This window comes from Eschscholzia californica, unplaced genomic scaffold (genome assembly GCF_041429995.1).
Source record: "Eschscholzia californica isolate CP2 unplaced genomic scaffold, dmEscCali1.0.p SCAF_3, whole genome shotgun sequence".
NCBI lineage: Eukaryota > Viridiplantae > Streptophyta > Magnoliopsida > Ranunculales > Papaveraceae > Eschscholzia > Eschscholzia californica.
The window spans coordinates 34,401,147-34,422,619 of record NW_028238420.1 but is presented as its reverse complement, the minus strand read 5'-3'; positions in this window follow the sequence as shown (position 1 = coordinate 34,422,619).

The following is a 21,473-nucleotide window of genomic DNA, read 5'->3' as shown; positions in this document are numbered from 1 at the left end:
CTCATTTACTTAATAAATCACCTACTCAGGACGATTCGCATTCATGTACTTGATAATATAATCACTGTTAATCCAGAAAAAGTTGAATATATACTCAAAACAAGATTTGATAGTCCAAAAGGTAAAACTTTCTCAAAAAATTTTGGGTGATCTTTAGGTCGTTGTATTTTCAGTGTTGATGGCGTGAACTCAGTAGTCTTCGATCTGATCTTACGCTTTTGAAATCTTTAATTCAGAGAGAGATAGAGAGAAAAAGAGAGAGAGAATCGACATGATAAATATAGAGAGTGAATCAACAAGAGATAGAGAAAGATAGAGAGAGGTAGAGATGAGCAGGAGAGAGGAAAAAAGAAAGAGATGAAAATTAAGGGGCAATGATCACAATGTTTGATTTTTTGACTCAAAATGAATATGCTAGTAGATCAAATTTAGTTGACCGAAGCCATTATTCCTCAAAAAAAAAAAAAAATTATGCCCCGAAGTCGTGACCTTTTTTAGTCTTTCGTTTCTTAAGGTATTTTCAAAATTGATTGCAAGAAATTTGCAACTAATTGCAAGATGGCTGCAACAAGAAATTTGCAATCTTTCAACAAAAAAAAACAAGAAATTTGCAACTGATTGGAAGAGGTTTACAACTTACAACAAGAGTTGGAGAAAGAGAGAGAAAAAAAAATGAAAGAAAAAGGAAGGAGAGATAAATAATGGTGGAAGGAGGTGGTGGTGGTGGGAGATGTTGCCGGAAGAGGAAATTTGAAAAAAAAGGAAATTAAAGGCGCCAACAATGTGCATTTGCTTGGCGACCATATCTAGAGTGGAGAAAGTGTTGGAATTTATGGACAATTTATTATTTAAATTATTTTATAAAATTAGAAATTAGCTTCATATCATTTCTATTTGATTTTGATTACTAATAGTTATATCTTTTGATGCAAATATATGGATATTATAAATCTTTAATTTATGGTGGAGACCACCACACTTTGTAACTCCCACCACCATAAGTTCTCCATCACTATTTGTATTCAAGCACCATTCATTAGATGTAACTCTTGTATTAGATGCGTATCTCTTCAAAGGCCTATATAAGGAGGTCTTTAGCTAATGGATCATAGCACCATATATACCAATATATCGAAGTACTGGTGTACCAAATACCAATGTACCAAAATATAGAAACTCTCTACAATATAAGAATAAAATCTTGTTTTCTTGTCTCTATATCTTGGCTCATATTTCCGTTATATTTCTTCTTCTCTCTTTTATTTTTCACAACACGTTATCAGCACGAATTGCTCTATGATCGAAGGAAAGAAGAATTTATTCATCTCCTTTATTCAAATATAAAAAATTAAACGATTGGTAAATTTTTCAATTGTAATTGGTAAGTTATAAGGTATTTGGATTTTCTTTGTTGTTAATTTGTTATTCGAACTTTCTTATTATTCTTATTTATCTCTAACCATTGATTTTATGTTTGTTGAGACATAATAAACTATATCAAAAGGATATGAGAATTACCTAGATGATAATGACTAAAGGGTCAATATTGCAAACTCGTATGAATGTAAATCCAATTCATTATATGGTAAGGTCAAGGTAAATTATTCCTCCAAAGTAAATTGATATTATTCTCATAACTCATTTTTAGTTTTATATGCAAGTGTATATTTGATAAATGTTAAGAATGATGGATTATCTCATATTTAACCATCAGATTTTGGTGACAATTAAATTGAAACATTTATACGTATATGAGATTACCAAACCAGAAGTTTGGTGTATATATTTCTTCAAATCTAAAAATTTTTAAAAGAATTACCAGAGTAAATAATCTTTAAGGATTAATTGATATATTCCCTATGAGTTGGTTAATTATCACCAAAAAAGAAAAAAAAAATTTATCTATGCATTCCTAAAGAATGACAAATATTGATAATTTCAGTATTGAAATTAGTTTCCATCGATTTTTAAGAGATTACAATTGAAGTTGTTGTAAAGAAAATATGACACTAGGTTCAGATTTCTAAATGGAGTTGCAAAATTTGAAATATCACTTTACTATATCAAGATATAGTCTGGTCAAATTTAAAAGAGATCTTCATCGTGTAAGGCGACCAATCTTTGTGAGAAAAACGGAAGAGAAAATATCACAGTCTTGGTTGCACTTATATTGCAAAAATTTCTCATCATATATTAAGTGGAAATTCGGAATATCTATTCAAGTAATGGTGATATTTGTTTTTCGCCTCTTTGGACGTTGATGATATCCGCTTGCAAATTAACTTGAAGTTGTATACCCAAAGAGAAAGTGATGATGAACTTTAATAGAAAAAAATCACATGAAGATGATATATCTCACATGTAATCAATCACACTTGAAGTTGTGATATTAGAAGAAATTGCTCACACCTAAAGTTGTGATTAGATAATAATTTTATTTCTACAGATCATATGATATGAAAATAGAAATCAAAATTTGCCTGAAGCAATTGATTTTTCTTTCGTCTTTGTCACATCCTCGAAGTATGTGCCCACAAATAAGACGAAAATCTATCGACATTAGGGGGAGGAAGTCCTATATTAAATGTCGTAAAATACTTGATATTGATCGAGTTCCCTTATTTGGAATAGATATACGGAGATTTGTACCTCGAAATTTTAATATTTTCCAGAGCTTAATATTCTTATACACGGATAAAGGTCATGGAAAATAATCAAAGCTAATCAAAGTAGCATATACTCCTGGCGGAATAATTTTCTAAAAGAATCCTCCTGAAGAGGCTATAAAATTAGATTTGAATGTGATTCATATTCCTAATAAAATTCCTTTAAGAGGATGTGTGTAAAAAGAGACATTGGCTTTTTTACTTAGGCAAATATATGAGAATATTAAACGAGGTATGCTGTTAAAATTTTGAGAAATCAAATAAATCATCTCAGACAATGTATTTATGAAAATACTAGCTACTGGGAGCATATTGATCCCGAATGACTCTAGGTAATTGGTAAAAGTTTGACGAAATAATTCATTACTTTTGAATTTTTCTTACAAAATAATTAAGTCTTCAGACATGAAGTCGAAGCACTAATCAAGAATTACCCTGAAGGTAATAAAGTAGATATATGTAAGAAATAAAAAGTCATTTGGTCTATAAAGGGTTTGACCTCCATTTATAAATTTTCTATATGAATAAAAAGTTCTCAAGTTGAGTTATGAAGTATTGATAAATATTATTGTGACTCTTGAAGAGTTTATCAAAACTTCGGAATAGAGTATTGAAAATTGAAAATTGAAAATAAATATATTTTGAAATACTAAAAGGCTCCAAGCTTAAAAGCAACTCATTTGTCTCGATTTATCATCCGTCATAAAAATTTAGGTTCAGAAGTACCTAATATAATACAGACAATACATTACATATGTTGTAATGTGGTTTCAGAAAACAACCATCATTCATGTATAAAATGTCAATCGCGTTGTACTTTTTTTTTCCTTCGTCAAGGTTTTGTCCCATCGGGTTTTCCTTGCCAAGGTTTTAATGAGGCAACTATTCATACTTGAAAATTTTAATTTTCTAAAAGTTGTAGTCTTTTTTCCTTCGTTCAGGTTTTATCCGATTGGATTTTTCTGACAAGGTTTTGGCAACAACTCTATTTTAAGACAATAGTCATCGAATGATGGAGTTAACAACTCTTATGCGTGTCAAGTGGATTGTACAACGAAATGTGATAAGTATATCAATTTCACAAGATGTTATAGTTATCTTACTGGTGTACATGATACACAAATACGGATCACTAAATAGTGACTTCAATTGATATCCCTGAAGGATTTAACAAGCTTAAATTTTAAGTATGCATGAACTTTAAGGCATTGTATAAATGCAACTTGAAATGTCAAATGCTACTAATTATATTTTTGTGTGTATATACCGAAAGGGAGCTGGTGATAAAAAGTTGAACAATGCCCTCAACCTTCATGAGGGGGAGCAAGTTTATGAAGACAATGTATACTATATTTTCACATTGTACTCTTTTTCCTTCGTTAAGATTTTTTTTCCACATGGTTTTCCTAACAAGGTTTTAGTGTGACAGATTATGTGTTCATCAAAGATGTACGGGAGCAAAGAATTTGTACTCTTTTCCCTTCACTATGCTTTTGTCCCATTGGATTTTCCTAGCAAGGTTTTAATGAGGCAATTTCTGATGCGGTGCCCATAAAGCAAAATTCCGTTTGGAACTAATACTTTTATTTTTACCAATTAATTTTTTGAGATCAACTCTTGACTTTGCCAATTACATTTCTTATTTTTCTTTAACCACTGTCAAAGTTTTTGCTAATTAATTTTTTTTCCTTTTTACACGCATAACAATCTCAATGGAATAAACATAAACACTTCACTTTCACTATTTTTTGCTCTCATTTTTCATGGTAATATTTTTTTCTATATTTCTCGTTACGTTTGTGTGTTTGGTGTTTGTGTTAAGTTAGAAGATGGAAGATAATAGAATCACAATAGATAATAGAGGAAATTGTGGGTTAATTAGTTTGGGGTTCCTACATTTAATAGGGTTATTTCCCAAATGGCCCCCAACTTTGTGACCAAATTCCTGCCTGACCCCCTACTTTAGCAATAATTCCCGTATGACCCCCTTTTTCCGTTATCTTTAACTTTCCGTTACTCTCTCTCCTCCATCTCATTTTCTCTCTCTGCCACATCATTTCAACGCGCCACATCATCGTCTTCACCGGCAGGGGTCGCCGACCGGCTAAACTTCCGGCCGTTAAAGATAACCCGAACAGAATCCGAACATACTTTGTTCATGATTGTATGGGCAAATATCCGCCCCACGAGGTGCCTGTAGAATAAGGGAACAACCGCTTTGTATGGGTAAAACCCGCGAGGCTAAATAAGAAGGCCCGATAACGGCCCAAGTCGCTACTCCGGTCACCGAATCCATACCCGCTTGGCACTAAGCGTATCTGACACGTGTCACACGACAGCCACCTGCCAGTACTAGGCAGTCTTACGGCCAGAGGGTTATTGCGCAATCCATAACCGCACTAGTGGTAAATATTCCGTATCTGCCACTTAAAGACGGGCGTTACCGGCCAGTAGCTTACCGCACACGCGGTAACATCTTGGCCATCCCTCGAGAAATTCGAATATTCATCTGACGGTCCGATGCTCTAGCCCTTGACGTATCTCTCAGGAATAATGTCACGAAATAAATACGTCGGTTACTGGCTGGTTGTCATCAAGGCAATCCCTCTCCACCACTATAAATACGAGAAACAAGACTCAGACAAGGGCATCCAATATTCGACTGCAACACTCGAGTAATCCATCTTCACTACCATTCCCTTCGATAAGTCTCTCAAAGAGCTCTTCACTCTTCCAAAGTCTCTGACTCATCGTCTTAGAAGTTGGGAGATAAGAGCTTGGTAGTCCCGAATTGAACAGTAATTGGCTAGTCGTATCGACACCGTTACCACCACCACCTTATCGCATAAGAAAGCTCTCAGGTCTCATATTCCTCTCATCCAGCAGTAACTAGCTGGCCGTAATACCCTTTCGCAGTAACTAGCTGGCCGTATCACCATCATAATACGGCTACCTCCTCGCCGCATCACTCACCTAGCGATAAGACGCTAGACGTATCATCATCATCCATCCAACGATTCTCACCGTCCGATCCACTTACGACCAACACCTTATCGCAAGTTCGCTTACGACTAGCAAGTTAACGACAATATATCATCACCATCACTCTCTTAATTACAGTAAGTATATCATTACTGTGGGGATCTGTTCCGACAACTCCACGAGCCGTGACACCTAAGCACTCCGACGACGGTTACCTCCCTATCGCCCACTTTCACTTTATTTATATTTGATCGAGTATCTGACTTGACCGTCGGAGCCCCCTTAGGCCGGCACCATCCCGGTGTCCCAGAGGCTTCACGATCTCTTCTCTCTTTTTGTGTGCAGGTTCTTTTCGACACGTAGCCGGTCCCCGAAGCATCCGACCCGACCCGACAGGACTTTTGACCGTCGACCCGTTGACTGTCAGACTTTCCGACCCGTAGACATTTTACCGTCTACAATTTGGCGCTAGAAGGAGGGGGCCGGCCACTAACTACCGAAAAGACAAGTACCATGGAAGGAGACATGTCCAACGCTTCTGTGGATTTCTCATCACAACTTGCTGCACTCACTGCCCAGATGCAAGAAAACGCCGAAAGATTGAGAGCTTTGGAGGAGGAGAACACTACTGTCCGAACAGAGAACATGCTACTGCAAGAAAGAATTATCGAGTTGGTGGTTCCAAGAAGACAAAGTTTAGAGGACAATCGACCACTTCCCAACGGTTCTGAAGTAGGAGGACCATCTAATCGCCCAACACCCCCTCACAACACTACTGCAGGCTTCACCACCGGCCAAATAGGGACAGGATCCGCAAGTGCCCCATTCATAGCTCCAACACTTACCTTTCAACAAACTCTCACTCCACAGCAGACCATGGCTGCTCCTCTTTACTCATCTTCTACTATTGCTATGCCTACTATCTTCCCTATGTCTACTCAACCCACCATGGCTTCTAATTCCTTATTGTTTTCACATACATGTACCCCTTTAGAGCAAGCTTTAGCAAAGAGGCTAGCTGAAATGGAGGCCCTGATCACTAGAATTCCAGGAGTCCCGACCTCCTTCAAGAAGAGTCTTCCTCAAAGCTATGCCGATTCTCCGTTCGTCGATGCAATTGCTCTGGTAGAGATGCCCAGAAAATTCACTTTTCCCAACATGAAGATGTATGACGGCACCTCTGATCCGGACGATCACATAGCCTCTTACAAACAGAGGATGTTTACTGCTGCGATTCCAAGGGACTTGCGGGAAGCGTGTATGTGCAAGAGTTTTGGGTCTAGTCTGATTGGCCCAGCTCTGCAATGGTACACCAACCTCCTCCATAACTCAATTGCTTCATTTGCCCAGCTCACAGACACCTTTGTCGAGCAATTTGCAAGCAGTAAGAAGCTCGAGAAACTCTCTGGTGATCTCTACCGAATCCAACAACGAAGAGGTGAACCACTCAGAGAGTATGTGGGAAGATTTAATCGGGAGAAGGTGTCAATTCCTTACTGCAACCAGGAGACAGCAGTTGATACATTCAGGAAAGGTTTACTGCCAGATGGGGAGTTGTACAAAGAACTCACCTAGTTCAATTGCACAACAATGGAGGATGTCCTTTCCAGAGCCTGGGTTGAAATTAGGTGGGAAGAAGACGAAGCCCACAGGAACAGATACTATTCACAAGAAGATAGGTCAAGAGACCGTCACTCCAGAAGATACGAATGACGGTCAGAAGCCAGGAGCAATGATCCGTACCCAACAGGAGGCCATTCAACCCTCCACCTAATCGTCAAAACGAGAAACCTCAAGGACCCATCCGTACCAAGATTCCAGAATACAACCTCAACATTGAACCAAGTGAGGTGATTGCTGTAATGAAGAGGATGGGTAGCACGGTAAGGTGGCCAGGGAAGACAAAGATGCCAAGCGACAAGAGGGATACTTCCAAATGGTGTGAATTCCACTCGGACCATGGGCACGCTACTGCAGATTGCATTGCCCTCAGGCTTGAAGTTGCTGAGCTCCTAAAGAGGGGTCACCTCACCGACTTACTGACAGATAAAGGCAAGAAAACCATGTCCCAAGCAGATGCCCGACCCAAAGAGCCAGAGGAGCCGATTCCAACATTGACTTGCATCATGATCATAGGAGGCTCGGAAGTGAGTGGAGTAAGCCACTCGGCAGCCAAAAGAAGTGCACGAATCACAGCCAATCCAACTGCCCACTCAACAGAGGCGTCAACCCAAACTTTCACCAACCAAACCATCAGCTTCGTTGACAACGAAGTCTCAGGGCTCGTCAACCCTCATCATGACGCTTTTGTCCTCTCTCTCACTATTGCGAATGTGTTAGTTAAACGCATACTAATTGATAACGGATCCTCCACTAATGTCTTGTTTCTTCATGCCTTGCTAGGAATGGGACTAGAAGAATCGAGCATCTGCCGACGTTCTACTGTCCTTATAGGATTTAGTGGAGAACAGAAGTATACCTTGGGAGAAATCGTGCTACCGGTATATGCAGGAGGAATTAACCTTAGCACCATTTTTGTGGTACTGGACTGCCCATCAGCTTATAACATGATCCTTGGAAGGCCTTGGATCCATGAGATGAGGGCAGTACCATCAACATACCACCAAGTATTGAGGTTTCCAACACCTTGGGGAGTACGGGAAATCAAAGGAGACCAAGGAGCTTCCAGGAACTGCTACAAGAACACAATGAAGGCTCCCAAGAAGCCCTTGTAGCAATTACAGAACAAAGTGCCCCTCAACTCAAACCTCAACCAACCGAACATGGAGGAGTTAGACGAAGTCCAAATTAACCCCGACATCCCAGAGCACAAAGTCCAAATTGGAGCACAACTACCTCCTACTCTCAGAGAAAAGCTCATTGAATTCCTAACCATTAATTCTGATTGTTTTGCTTGGTCTCATGCAGATATGACAGGGATATACCCCTCTATAATAGTTCATGAATTACAAGTAGACCCTTCCCATACCCCGGTCAGACAGAAAAGAAGGAAATTCGCACCAGAACGCAACAAGGTGGTCAACGAGGAGATCCAGAAGCTACTCAACATCGGATCAGTAAGAGAAGTGCACTATCCAGATTGGCCGCTAATGTGGTAGTGGTAAAAAAAAAGAATGGTAAGTGGAGGGTATGTATTGACTTTACAGACTTGAACAAAGCATGCCCGAAGGATTCCTTCCCACTACCTCACATCGACATGCTAGTAGACGCCACAGGCGGACATGAACTCTTGAGCTTCATGGATGCATTCTCGGGCTACAATCAGATCCTTATGCATCCAAACGACCAGGAGAAAACCGCCTTCGTCACGGAGAGAGGTATATTCTGTTACAAAGTCATGCCTTTTGGACTAAAAAATGCAGGTGCCACCTACCAGAGGCTCGTAAACAAAATGTTCGCCAACATGCTAGGCGACACTATGGAGGTCTACATCGATGATATGCTGGTCAAGTCCTTAGTAGCAGAGCAACACTTGGAACACCTCAAACAAGCATTTGAGGTACTCAGGAGGTATAATATGAAACTAAACCCTGCTAAGTGTTCTTTCGGTGTGTCCTCTGGAAAATTTTTAGGTTATATGGTGACTCAAAGGGGGATCGAAGCCAACCCAGATCAGATCAATTCCGTGATGGGTATTCCTTCCCCGAAATGCATCAAGGACGTCCAGAAGCTTGCAGGTAGAGTGGCGGCACTTAGCCGATTCATTTCTAAGTCTTCCAAGAGATGCTACTTGTTCTTCACCACTCTGCGAAAGGGGAAAAATTTCGAGTGGACACCTGCCTGTGAAGAAGCTCTACAACAGCTGAAGAGATACCTCACTTCTCCACCTTTGCTCTCCAAACTAAAAGATGGAGAGAAATTGTTCATATACCTTGCTGTTTCAGAGACAGCGGTAAGTGCAGTACTCGTTCATGAGGAAGACGGTAAACAGCTGCATGTCTACTACACAAGCAAGTCATTGCTCGATGCTGAAACTCGATACAGCCAACTAGAGAAGCTAGCCCTTGCCCTTGTTACTGCAGCCAGGAAGCTGAGACCTTACTTTCAATGCCACCCAATTGTGGTGGTTACAACTTTCCCAATGAAAAATATTCTTCACAAACCAGAGCTGTCTGGGAGATTGACCAAATGGGCAGTGGAGTTAAGCGAACATGACATCAGCTACCAGCCAAGGACAGCGATCAAATCTCAGGTACTGTCTGATTTTATTGCTGACTTTACACCTAACACCTTAGTGCAGGCACAAGGAGAATTGCTCCATCTACAGGAACATAGCCAACTCAAATGGACCTTATCAGTAGATGGTTCCAGCAACATGAATGGAGTAGGACTTGGTGTTGTTCTCACTTTCCCAGAAGGTGACCTAATCCAACAAGCAATAAGATGTGGGTTCAAAGCCACCAACAATGAAACAGAGTACGAGGCCTTAATCGCAGGAATGAACCTGGCAAAGGAGATGAGAGTCCAGAAACTTGCGATAAAATCAGACTCCCAACTCGTAATCCTTAATCGCTACAAGGAAACTTGCGATAAACTTGAGATGGGAGTCCTTAATCGCTACAAGGAACCTACCAAGCCAAAGACGTTTAGATGGAAGCCTATGTGTCGCATTGATGGGCCTAGAAAGTTTCCTAAATAGGTCACCACCCGCAAGTATACGGGCGTCAAGTGATAATTCCGGTAAGTCCGGTTCGTTCCTCAGAGACTAGTTAAACCTATTCTAAAATTAGGAAGTAATAAGATTATAAAATGATTTGGTTTTGGTTTTTAAAATAAAATAATAAAATATTAAAATAAAATTACGGGAATGAAAATGAACTCAAATGGGGAGAGGAGTCTAGAGTTTAGGATTCCACCACATAAAATCACTTTTAGAAACAAATACTTAAAATGGTTAATTCTCTTTTTTATAACTCAGAATTTCGGATAATGAACTATCCTAATTCCGGGAGATGTTTTCGTTAAAACCGAATAAAACATAACAATGTAATCATTTTATTTTAAATAAATAAATCTCTAAACTACTATTTATCAATTAATAAGTATGAACCGTCAAATGATTTAACATAAGCACGATGCATCAAATCGAAAAGTATAAATAGTGAAAAGAAAATCTATTTATCAAACCAAAATGAATTAAACTATGAAGCATTAATCAAGAGTTAATCAATAAAAATTATATCTCTAAAAGATCAAAAATGGGTTTCATCGTAAAACCCTAGATGGAGAGTCTTAGCTAATCATGATCGAGATTTAAATAAATATGAATAATAAAAGAGAATGGAAGAAAACTTAACTTTTTCTCGCTGATTTTCCTCTGTGCAGCCAAACAGACCCTTAAGGAAAATTGTTTTCTCGTCTTCTCGGAAAATACTTCTCTGTGAGAAAATTATTTTCCTCAACTGTTTTTTTCTCTTTCTCTACTGTTTTCTCTTTATTTCTCACTCTAACCTTTCTCTTTCTCTCTCTAAAACAATACTATAACTCTCTTTTTCTCTCTTTAACTAAAACAGTAAAGAAATAAGAAGAAAGAATAGATTTAAAAGCTTGGTTTATTAATTCAAAATCTCTCTCTCTCTCTCTCTATACAGTAGCCTCTCTCTCTCTTAACTCTTTCTAACTAATCTTCTCTCTCTCACAAAGAGAAGGATTAGAAGAAGAATAAGAAACAAAGACAGAAACTCTAACTCTCCAAACTCTCTTTCTCTCTCTAGCTCTCGGCTTTGTGATCTCTACATCACTCTCTCTCTCTCTAGTATTTCTGTCAAGTTGAGCTCGAGAGCTTCCTCCAATCCCAGCCGAGATGAGATAATGATTAATCCGAGATCCCCCCCCTTTGTTCAAAGCCGAGATGTCCTTATAACCGTGGAGTGATCCCTGTTGTTATAGCCGAGAATCAAAACCGTCCACACCTTTTGTCAATCAATCCCATCTTCTATCAAGTAATGATTCTTTCCCTCCTCTCGGTCTCATCTTCTTTCCATTTAGAAGATGGTTTCTCCATATAATAGGATTTATTTCCTTCTCTTTCTCTCTCTCTCTACGTTCTCTGGAAACTCCAAAAGGAATTTCCCATTTCGGTTATTTCTATATTTCTCTTGTTTCCTTTGAAAATCTCATGTGTATATGAGAAAGGATAAGAGAAAATCTTTCTCTGTTTTGGTATCTCAAAGAAGAGAGAAAATCTCTTCAACCATTACTGTTCGTGGAAGGAAGAAAAGAGAAAGTAAGGAAGATTCTCCCACCAATCACGTATATGTGTTAAGGAACTAACAACAGCCGTCCGATCGGGTACGTGTTGCAAAATGGGATCACTGGATCGTTCGGGGAACACCGAAGTATTTCCAACGCAATGCACTGAATCAAAGCCAGGTCTGACTCCCAAAAATGTCTCTTCTGCCCACTGGTGTACCGAGAGTGTGTCCCTCATCGTCAGGTTGCCGCCACGTGGCACTGAAAAGCTCCAACTTGACCCATTTTTGACCAAAACTTTGACTCGATATAATTTTCGCACTCGGATTCCGATTTCACTTCCGCTTTCGCCGTCGGATTCGTGTTGGACTCTACTTTAACATGAGCACTAAAATTGGCCTAATCACCAGACTACAATAATCTCCAAATTACCAAAATGCCCTTTTGTATGCCTTTCTCCCAGTTTTATCCGTCTTTCACATTAAACTCCGTAAGAGACCCCTGAGAAAGAGAAACAAGTAATTCATGAGAGTAACTGCTCGAAATGGACTAACTAACCCGAGTTAAGAGATTCAGATGGGACATTTTCATGTCTCATCAAACATCCCCAAACTTAGATTTTGCTAGTCCTCGAGCAAAACAGAAAAATAAAACTAAACCCATTTCGCCACTTTCGTAGGGAATCACGATTGCACTTAGCACGTGCAACAAGCCGTTAAACCTCTAGGTTACCCTAGAGGACGAGTTTTGTCTCGTGAGGGTTTGCAGTGAATATACCCACAAAATTCAAAATTTTCAAAAATGCAGAAGGGTCTAAATATGATATGGACTAAAAATGTTGAGCCGGTAGAAACGTTTTTGAAAGCTAATAGAAATGAAATCCAAGTCAACCAAACCATACAAATGCTAAAAATCCCTTCACTAGTAATAAAGACCTAAAGTGCACGTGACCAGCCAATATGAGTATCATTTCGGTTCCAAACAGACAAGACCTCGATTACCTTCTCAATACATTTCGCCTCGACTACTGCCTCACGGTCATACACTCGAAAATTAAAGTCACTCAGAAATGGCTCACTCAATGCGCGAGTATGAGTATGAAGGAAAACTCAACACATTACAAAAGATGGACTAAATTTTTCGTGAACGACTGATCTCATAGAAAGGAAACAACCACTAATATGGAATGGGGAAGCTAACCAACTCTTCTCACCTGATCAACTATCTAACAATGTTTCCTAGAGGTCGATAGACACTAATGAGGATATGACTAGAACTCCTGAGAACTCGACGTCTTCAAATCTTCAAGAACTAATTCAAGGGATAAACACTTAAACTAAACAAACACACTTTTTTTCTTTTTTTCTTCTTCTTCTTCTTTTTTTTTTTTTTTTTTTTTTTTTTTTTTTTTTTTTTTTTTTTTTTTTTTTTTTTTTTTTTTTTCAATGGACTCATAATACAAAAACCACTTTCTTGGTACTACTCTTTCCTTGGGTAAAATTCTCTATACTTTGCTTCATGCCTTATTCTCAGGGTTCTAACAAATGGATTTCTATCTTCTTCTAGTTGACACTGTTTTCAAGTTTCTCAGACTACAAGAGAAAGGTTTACTTCCTGATGACATCCCTAGTGGTTGTAAAATTTGAACTCAAGAGATCAAATGAGTTCTTCTTTCAATATTGCGAGGCTGAGTAGCTCTTCATTCTACTCAGAATTAACGCAGAAGAGGTCACTCAAAACAAAAAGAAAGGCTCAGAATCTCACATAGGTTAAGTCTCCACTAATGATCGATTAAGTTCTCTCAGAAAAGTCAACTCTTCACCTATCTAACACTCACATGGCTAGTGCACATACAACTCCAAGACTCGAAATTCGTGGAAAAACCTTTAGCAAAAGCATAGTACAACCAACTAGACTCTATAACCATTAACGAACAAAAACAACTAGACTCACTTTTTCAGTCCAAAAATTTAGAAATTTTGAAAAATTTTAAACCCTTTTTGAATTTTTGAAATAAGGACTTAGCAAAATTTCAATCCCCTATCCCCAAACTTAAACCAAACATTGTCCTCAATGTTTTAAAGACTATGCAAAAAAAAAAAAATAACAGGGTGAAGGGAAAGATATTACCTGATTCGGAAGTCCTAAGCATGGGTTGCCTCCCAGAAAGCGCTAAGTTTAACGTCTTCAGCCAGACGAAACAGATGATTCGAAAAATGGAAAAAATTATACCTACTGGATTACAGAAGTGTAACTAACTGTAAACCAATATTCGATACATCTGTGGGTCCACCCAAAACACAAAATATTCGGTGAATGATAGTCTCACATTTTTGTGAATTAGTGATAGTTTAAGTGAGACTATCAAGTAAGAAGGGCAATCCCCAAACTTAGACGACAATAAGGTCGTTAAGTTTGGCACCGCACTAGAGAGAGTACTGATTGGATAGAATGGGTCTTCATATGGATGATCGACAGAGGGAGTGAGTGTTTCAAAATCTACACATGGTTTCGAGGGACAAAATACAAAGAAATCTAGATGATTATCAATGACACCCGGACTTAAACTAGGGTTCTCTAAAAGAGGTACTTCGGGTTCCTTCAATGTAGAAACCCTAATATCAGACTCACACTCCCTAGAAGTCAGTTTAGATAAACCTTCTATACTCTCTTTGATCGCGATGTACTCAGGGCCCTTAAAGAATTTTATATCTTCACCAAAGTCAAGCGAGACAATGGTCTCATTTAACACATTTATCAACCATGATTCATCGTCCTTAAGCGAGTCAGACGACTTCAAATCAACAACTTCTTCATGATGGGACCACGATCTATCCATCTCTCTTTAAATTTTTTTTTTTTTTTTTTTTTTTTTTTTTTTTTTTTTTTTGAAATCGAAAACCGAGGAAGCACTACGAAGATCCTATAGAAAAGTACCCACTAACAGGGGATTCGTGGGTGATTAGAAAAATTACCTCCCGTTCAAGACGGGCGACGACCTTTGTAGACGACCCGGGCCACTCTTCCCTCAAGTGTTCGAACCCGAGGCTTCATTTGATTTTCGGTTACAATTTAAAAGCCCTCTAATTTAGGGTCAAAACTTTAATCCAAAAATAAAAACTAGAAAGTCTAAAGTCTCTCTTTCTCACCAAAATAAATACAAAAAAAATAAAAACTGTAAATTTCTCCTTTTGAGGTCCTCCTCCTTGTTGCGCCTCCTCTTCAGCTCCTTAGTGTTCTGCACACCAAAAACAGAGAAGCAAGTCAAAGTATCCAAAATTTAAAACTTACCAAAAATAGAACCTTTCCAAAATTAGAATAAATTTAAAAACTAGTCCCCGGCAGCGGCGCCAAAAACTTGATGGGCCTAGAAAGTTTCCTAAATAGGTCACCACCCGCAAGTATACGGGCGTCAAGTGATAATTCCGGTAAGTCCGGTTCGTTCCTCAGAGACTAGTTAAACCTATTCTAAAATTAGGAAGTAATAAGATTGTAAAATGATTTGGTTTTGGTTTTTAAAATAAAATAATAAAATATTAAAATAAAATTACGGGAATGAAAATGAACTCAAATGGGGAGAGGAGTCTAGAGTTTAGGATTCCACCACATAAAATCACTTTTAGAAACAAATACTTAAAATGGTTAATTCTCTTTTTTATAACTCAGAATTTCGGATAATGAACTATCCTAATTCCGGGAGATGTTTTCGTTAAAACCGAATAAAACATAACAATGTAATCATTTTATTTTAAATAAATAAATCTCTAAACTACTATTTATCAATTAATAAGTATGAACCGTCAAATGATTTAACATAAGCACGATGCATCAAATCGAAAAGTATAAATAGTGAAAAGAAAATCTATTTATCAAACCAAAATGAATTAAACTATGAAGCATTAATCAAGAGTTAATCAATAAAAATTATATCTCTAAAAGATCAAAAATGGGTTTCATCGTAAAACCCTAGATGGAGAGTCTTAGCTAATCATGATCGAGATTTAAATAAATATGAATAATAAAAGAGAATGGAAGAAAACTTAACTTTTTCTCGCTGATTTTCCTCTGTGCAGCCAAACAGACCCTTAAGGAAAATTGTTTTCTCGTCTTCTCGGAAAATACTTCTCTGTGAGAAAATTATTTTCCTCAACTGTTTTTTCTCTTTCTCTACTGTTTTCTCTTTATTTCTCACTCTAACCTTTCTCTTTCTCTCTCTAAAACAATACTATAACTCTCTTTTTCTCTCTTTAACTAAAACAGTAAAGAAATAAGAAGAAAGAATAGATTTAAAAGCTTGGTTTATTAATTCAAAATCTCTCTCTCTCTCTATACAGTAGCCTCTCTCTCTCTTAACTCTTTCTAACTAATCTTCTCTCTCTCACAAAGAGAAGGATTAGAAGAAGAATAAGAAACAAAGACAGAAACTCTAACTCTCCAAACTCTCTTTCTCTCTCTAGCTCTCGGCTTTGTGATCTCTACATCACTCTCTCTCTCTCTAGTATTTCTGTCAAGTTGAGCTCGAGAGCTTCCTCCAATCCCAGCCGAGATGAGATAATGATTAATCCGAGATCCCCCCCCTTTGTTCAAAGCCGAGATGTCCTTATAACCGTGGAGTGATCCCTGTTGTTATAGCCGAGAATCAAAACCGTCCACACCTTTTGTCAATCAATCCCATCTTCTATCAAGTAATGATTCTTTCCCTCCTCTCGGTCTCATCTTCTTTCCATTTAGAAGATGGTTTCTCCATATAATAGGATTTATTTCCTTCTCTTTCTCTCTCTCTCTACGTTCTCTGGAAACTCCAAAAGGAATTTCCCATTTCGGTTATTTCTATATTTCTCTTGTTTCCTTTGAAAATCTCATGTGTATATGAGAAAGGATAAGAGAAAATCTTTCTCTGTTTTGGTATCTCAAAGAAGAGAGAAAATCTCTTCAACCATTACTGTTCGTGGAAGGAAGAAAAGAGAAAGTAAGGAAGATTCTCCCACCAATCACGTATATGTGTTAAGGAACTAACAACAGCCGTCCGATCGGGTACGTGTTGCAAAATGGGATCACTGGATCGTTCGGGGAACACCGAAGTATTTCCAACGCAATGCACTGAATCAAAGCCAGGTCTGACTCCCAAAAATGTCTCTTCTGCCCACTGGTGTACCGAGAGTGTGTCCCTCATCGTCAGGTTGCCGCCACGTGGCACTGAAAAGCTCCAACTTGACCCATTTTTGACCAAAACTTTGACTCGATATAATTTTCGCACTCGGATTCCGATTTCACTTCCGCTTTCGCCGTCGGATTCGTGTTGGACTCTACTTTCACATGAGCACTAAAATTGGCCTAATCACCAGACTACACTAATCTCCAAATTACCAAAATGCCCTTTTGTATGCCTTTCTCCCAGTTTTATCCGTCTTTCACATTAAACTCCGTAAGAGACCCCTGAGAAAGAGAAACAAGTAATTCATGAGAGTAACTGCTCGAAATGGACTAACTAACCAGAGTTAAGAGATTCAGATGGGACATTTTCATGTCTCATCACGCATGTAAAAGAACTGCAAAGTCAGTTCACCGATGTTAGTTTTGAACAGGTACCCAGGCTCGAGAATGGGCACGCTGATGCCTTAGCCAATTTAGGGTCATCAATTCTAACCAAGGATGCACAAACAATCCCCCTAACGCTACTTCAGTGGCCGGCAGTATGGAAAACAAAGCCTTCAGAGGTAGCGGTTACAGATGCAGAAGAGACTTGGATGACACCAATAATCAGGTACTTAACTAACGACGAGTTGCCACAGGATCGAAATGAAGCTAGAAGACTCAAAGTCAAAGCTGCAAGGTTTTGCATCATGGACGGCCAGCTCCTTAAGAGATCATACTCTGGGCCTTACTTGAAATGCATCACCCAAGAGGAATCCAAGTATGTCCTCAAGGAATTACATGAGGGGGAATGCGGTAACCACTCTGGTGGTCGCAGCCTGGCCAACAGAGCACTGACTGCAGGTTACTACTGGCCGACTATGAGAGCAGACTCTCTTGACTATGCTATACGTTGCGACAGCTGCCAGAGGTTCGCCCAAACTTCCCACCTCCCTCCAGAGAAGCTAAGTTCAATTCTATCCCCATGGCCTTTCATGAAATGGGGGATGGATATAGTAGGCAAACTACCAACGGCCCCAGGCCAGAGAGTCTACATGCTTGCTGTCACAGACTACTTCACCAAGTGGGTGGAAGCCGAAGCCTACCACCAAATCAGAGACCGCGAGGTAACAAGTTTTGTTTGGAAACATGTCATTTGCAGGTTTGGAGTTCCCAAGGAGATTGTCATAGACAATGGTTCACAGTTTATCAGCTTTGATTTCCAAGACTTCTGCAAGGAGTGGGGAATCAAACTAAGTTTTTCGACTCCCAGATACCCTCAATCTAATGGGCAAGCAGAATCGTCAAACAAAACGATAATGAACTCACTGAAAAAACGACTCAAGAAAGCTAAAGGGGCATGGGCAGATGAACTACCAGGAGTGTTGTGGTCATACAGAACCACTTCAAAGACCCCAACTGGGGAAACCCCATTCTCCCTTGCATACGGTTGTGAGACGGTAATACCAGCTGAAACAGGAGTTCCCTCTGCCCGATACCAGTGGACCACAGAAGAGAGCAATTGGGAACTACTTAACCATAACCTGGATACGGTAGACGAGGTAAGGGACATGGCGGCAATCAGGAATGCCGCATACCAACAAAAAGCAGCCAAACATTACAACAAGAACGTCAGGGTTCGTACATTCAAAGTTGGCGACTGGGTTCTGAGGAAAGTATTTCAAAATACTAAGGAAACAGGAGTTGGCAAGTTAGCCCCTACTTGGGAGGGCCCATACCTCATTACCAAGGTAGTGGGACAAGGAGCTTACAAACTTCAATCAAAAGATGGCCTAAACATAGTCAATAGCTGGAATGCCATTCACTTACGAAGGTACTACTTCTAACCTTGAAACTTCTCCTATTTTGCCTTTTTTCCAAAAGATCACCTACTGACTTGGGCGTCGGAGGGTTACGCCAACAACCACCCCTCACTATCTACGTATGATGACAGGAATTGTCTCCAAGACACAACAAAGTAGCAAAAACAATAAGAGGCTGGACGTCAGAGTCGAAGTCCAAACCACCAGAAGAGTTCCGCACTTCGACTGGGGGGCATGAGGATATTATAAGAAGACTATGAAGAAACTCAAGAACAATACGGGTTAAACAACCCTCACCTGTCCAACAGGCAACTAAAATCACCAGGCACCTAAGTTGAATGACGAACACTTCTTCATTTGACAACAACGAGTTCAACATACTGTTCATCAAAATTAATTTAAAAGGAACAAAGTCCTGCACTTATTCCTCAAGTTCAATGTAATGTTCTTTAAATCTAAGTTATCACTTCCAATGTAAACAAAAATCTAGAAATAAAATCTCAAGTATTTATCCAGTACTTACTTGTGTGCAAATTTTATCAATATCGATGTCATCTAATTACTTGTCTGAAGAGGAACAGTAGGTCGCTAGACGATTCGTAACCCATCCAAGATGGGACAACAAGCTGCTAGCCGTCACCTGAACACAGTAAGGTGCTGGCCGTATCCCGTATAGAAGTAGGATTTGTAATCCATTCAAGTTGGGACAACAAGCTGCTAGCCGTCACCTGAACACAGTAAGGCGCTGCCCGAGCTGCTAGTCGTCACCTGAACACAGTAAGGCGCTGGCCGTATCCCGTATGTAAGCTAGGATTCATAATCCATTTAAGTTAGGACGACAGTAAGTTGCTAGCCGTCACCTGAACACAGTAAGGTGCTAGCCGTCACCTGAACACAGTAAGGTGCTAGCCGTCACCTGAACACAGTAAGGTGCTGGCCGTATCACTTGTATAAGTGAGGATTGGTAATCCGTCCAAGATAAGACAGTAAGTTGTTGGCCGACACCTAAACGCAATAAGGCGCTAGTCGTCTTCCCTACATAAGTTGGTATCACAACCACTCAACTAAGAAGAAAAACAAGTACATAACCATAACAATATATCCTTAAAGGAAGAGTCTCAAAGAAATCCAGTGGGTTCACCTGAACCATCAAAATACAAGAAGTCAACTCTACAAACAACATATATCTGACGCGTGTCGTCCGAACAAAAGGGCTGAGCGCCTAACGACACACGACGACGACTACATATAGTTCGTCACTAAGGAAAAGAAATCAACAACACACATAATATTCTACGCAAGTCAAGACAAAGGAAAGCACTAGTGAGGCGAACCACCTCCAGTTGCGTCATCGCCCCTCATCACCTCGTCCATATCTATCGTCATCTCTCCCGCCCGCTGCTCCGCCAAGAGCTCCTCGTGACGAACCCGCCAGGCCTCTATGTTATCATCCATATCCCATCCGTCGGGCCCATTCTCGCGGTACTCGACGAACAAGTCTGCACGGGTCCGTAACGCCGTGTCAGTCACAATCTGATCCCTCTCACGGGGAAATTCATCAACTAGTTGTTGGTTGTACGCCGCTTTTCGCTCCAGCACAGTGTACCGCCCCCGAAGATACTCCAGCTCTCTCTCCCGGGCACGCATCCTGTCACCCTGCTCCTGAAAGGAAACCACCTGGCTGTCGTAACGAGTCTGCAACCTGGAGAATGATCCCGTCAACTCCGCAACTCGATCCACACTCTCGCTCAATTGACGACGGGAGGAAATCGATGCCATGAGAGCCTACCAAGACCCAAAACAAAGATGAGCATGTAAATATGACAAGAAATACCTTGATGCACCCGAAAGGTTGCACACCCAAGCGGAGGTATCAAGTAGTAACCCGGCAAAACCAGGATCGATCCAAGGATAGGAAAATAATTTGTTTATCGGAGGGTCTCGTTCACGGGTTTAAGTGTTACTAGCTAACTTAGACAAAAATAGAAAGAACAAAGATAAATGGGGGTTTTGATAGTTAGGCATGAATCGAAAATAAACAAAAGGGAAATAACTAAACTTAAGCTATTAACTAAAGCTTATAGGGAGGCTAGGGTCTTATTCAACATATGAGAGAGGTCAAGGATTCGTGAATCCATCGAGATATACCTATGTAAGTTCTTGCTTGGGTCAGTTATTGAGTTTGAGTCATCTCGACTTTACATTAGATGCTCTAAGTGCTAGATATACCTAATGGTCATAACTAGTCAAAGGGTCATCATATTCCATTAAACATCGAGTCTAAAATCAGAAAGATCGCTTAAGAAGTAACTATGACATATGTTTGATATAAGACATGAAACAAGCTTAAACGACTAACCTCGTGAGAGAGACATCAAAACATACTCATCTAACCAATACAACCACATACATAAGCATATCAAGATTTCATCATAATCCTCAACAAGAGGCTTAGCTACACATAGAGAGATTATTGCATTCAACCCCAAATGAGAGTGTAATTAATGGTGTAGACATCGTGAGACAAGTAATTACACTATCTCTATTTCTAATTTCTCTCTACCTAGGTTTATTAAGCAAGAACAAGTAGCAATCAAACTCTAGAAAGATTAATAAACAAATTCAATCGTATATAAAAGGAATCATTCACAAGCAT